A 2,280-nucleotide genomic window follows, 5' to 3' on the forward strand; every position below is an offset into this window, starting at 1 on the left:
ATTATGCATTTGAGATTACGACAGAGCACTATGAGCACCATCTTCATTTTTGTTTGGGTTAAATCCAAGTAATCGTACTCATGATCAGTATTACAAAAAAATTTGGAAAAACGAAGCCACAAGCGATATCTTAATAGTCCAATTCCTGGCTTTAATCCTACTGTTTTAAGGAAGGATTTGGGTTCCACTTCTTGGACTCATCTAATGGGAGTGATGATCATATACAGATTACAAGTTTGGTGGAGTCCTTGTCCATGCTTTCGTATTTGTTCCAAGGAATTGCTTTTACTTGGTCCAAGTACTTATCTCTTTTAAACTTGCCTACGGACATCCTATGATCATAGAATTAGTATTCAAAAGTATTATTGGCGCGGCTGTTTATTAGGAAAAACAACTTGCATGAATTTCGTTTCAATTAACAAATATCATTCCTATATTCCTCTCGTTGAAACCTTCAAGAAGCACTACTCATTTGTGTGTTTCGGTGAAGTTGATGCCGGACCCTGTCGGCGCCCCAGTACGTCGGTGAGACCTTTTCTAATAACATGTTTCACGACGTTTTGAATATGTTTCTTCGCCTAATATTTTTATTAATTATATAATGCTGATTTTTATGCCTCGGGGAAATTATCAGTCACGTTTCATTGACTCTGCAAATTCGTCGATGCTTTTGGACTCGTTTGGACGTGTTGTTGACATCTCATGGTTGCTGAAAATCATTATGGTCCTTTTATCTTATGAAAGCGTCAAATTGAGGTATGGGGTGAGAGTGAGTTCGAATGCATGAGTATAAATTAAGTGAGATGAACGGGAATACCGTATTTCCCACAATTCATTCGGGGCTCGCTACGTATGGCAGAAGCCCTTTGAGTAATAATTGACTAATGAGCAAACTTGAATTTTGTGAGGTTAAAATATGAATTAGAAACTTTTATAGGATGTTGTTTGATTTGATTTTTGAAGATCGTGTGATAGTTGAATTATTGTAGAATTGTGTATTTGATTCATTCTGTGTTTTGTTTATATCTATCCTTGATACTGATATATGATATAAAATGTGATGAATTGTAATTATTTGCCTTGCAATTGATGTGGTGTGTGTGAATGGTCTAGTATTATTATTATTATTATATGTGAGTGTAGACCCTTTATTGTTAGAGATGACGTATCATGATGATAAATTCTGAATGTAATGTATGACTATGGAAATCTGCAATTACGATGTGTACTCCTTGACTTGTGATATTACCACCTTGATGAATATCATGAAATGCGTATTGTGTTTAATTGAATAGTGACGAATTCGACCCGTGCCAATGATGGTTCTCTTAATGGAGTAAGTAACCTAGGACAACGAGGGGAGAAAGTAGTTGTTGATAATTTTTGAAGTGGAGATTATTTGGTCATCATATAGGTAGGGCCTGACAAGCCTAGTGATTATGGGGAAGTACAACTGAATGAGCCTGATCGTGGCGGTCTACTGTTGAGCCTTAAGGCAAGATTGTTAGACCTTGGAGGTATCCGGGTGGGGAATTCCTAGGTGACTTGGAGGTAGCACTCCAAATGTCGGGAGCTACCACGCAACACACGTTTACCTCGACTGTCACGTATATGTGTCTCGGGTTGAGTTGAGGGATCTATGAGGACAGGGCCAATTTGAATTGTCCGTCCACTTGCGTGGTGGCATAGTATCGAGCCTCCTAACCAAGTACTTCAGAGTTAGAATGGTACCAAAGAAAGAGGAGGAGTCTAGAGTATAAGAGCATGCATAACATTACTTGATTTGTGTATTTACTTACTTGATGTTGTGGATGGTATCAATGTTTTACCTTGATTATTCTTGTTGGTTGTGATTTGATATGATACGATGTTTAATATTTTTTTCACGTGTTCTTCTCAATTATTTTATACTATTACATGTTTTCGAAGCTCACCCCTCGTTGCTTGTGTTTGGCGCTTGCGAGAGCGCAGTTATTTCAGGTTATCGATTGGGGAACCACGCTCTGAATAGGTGATATTGGGTGGGAGTAATTTTTCGTATTTTGTTGAGTTATGAACAATTTAGATTTTTGTAAATTTGATTGATCAATTGTGTTATTTTATCGGTTATTCAGAGGTAGAAATTAATTGTCTCTAAGTTTAGAACTTGCTTTTATATCAAAAGTATTTATTTAATGAACATCAACTATATTCGATATTAAGAAATTTTTTTTATTGAACATTTTTATGCAAGCATTTTGTGTAAGCGTGAATGTGACGTCTTGAACCTTAAAGTATTTT

At 36.4% G+C, this 2,280-nt stretch overlaps 1 long non-coding RNA gene across 1 annotated transcript; it reads left to right on the forward strand.

Annotated features, from left to right (window-relative positions):
* The first annotated feature begins 435 nt into the window (after window positions 1–435).
* LOC105851694 (uncharacterized) lies at window positions 436–2,123 on the forward strand. The gene is made up of 3 exons (XR_001143446.3): window positions 436–525; window positions 635–756; window positions 1,972–2,123. It is a non-coding gene; the product is annotated as an uncharacterized lncRNA (long non-coding RNA).
* The last annotated feature ends 157 nt before the right edge of the window (window positions 2,124–2,280 follow it).

Source organism: Cicer arietinum, unplaced genomic scaffold (genome assembly GCF_000331145.2).
Source record: "Cicer arietinum cultivar CDC Frontier isolate Library 1 unplaced genomic scaffold, Cicar.CDCFrontier_v2.0 Ca_scaffold_6206_v2.0, whole genome shotgun sequence".
NCBI lineage: Eukaryota > Viridiplantae > Streptophyta > Magnoliopsida > Fabales > Fabaceae > Cicer > Cicer arietinum.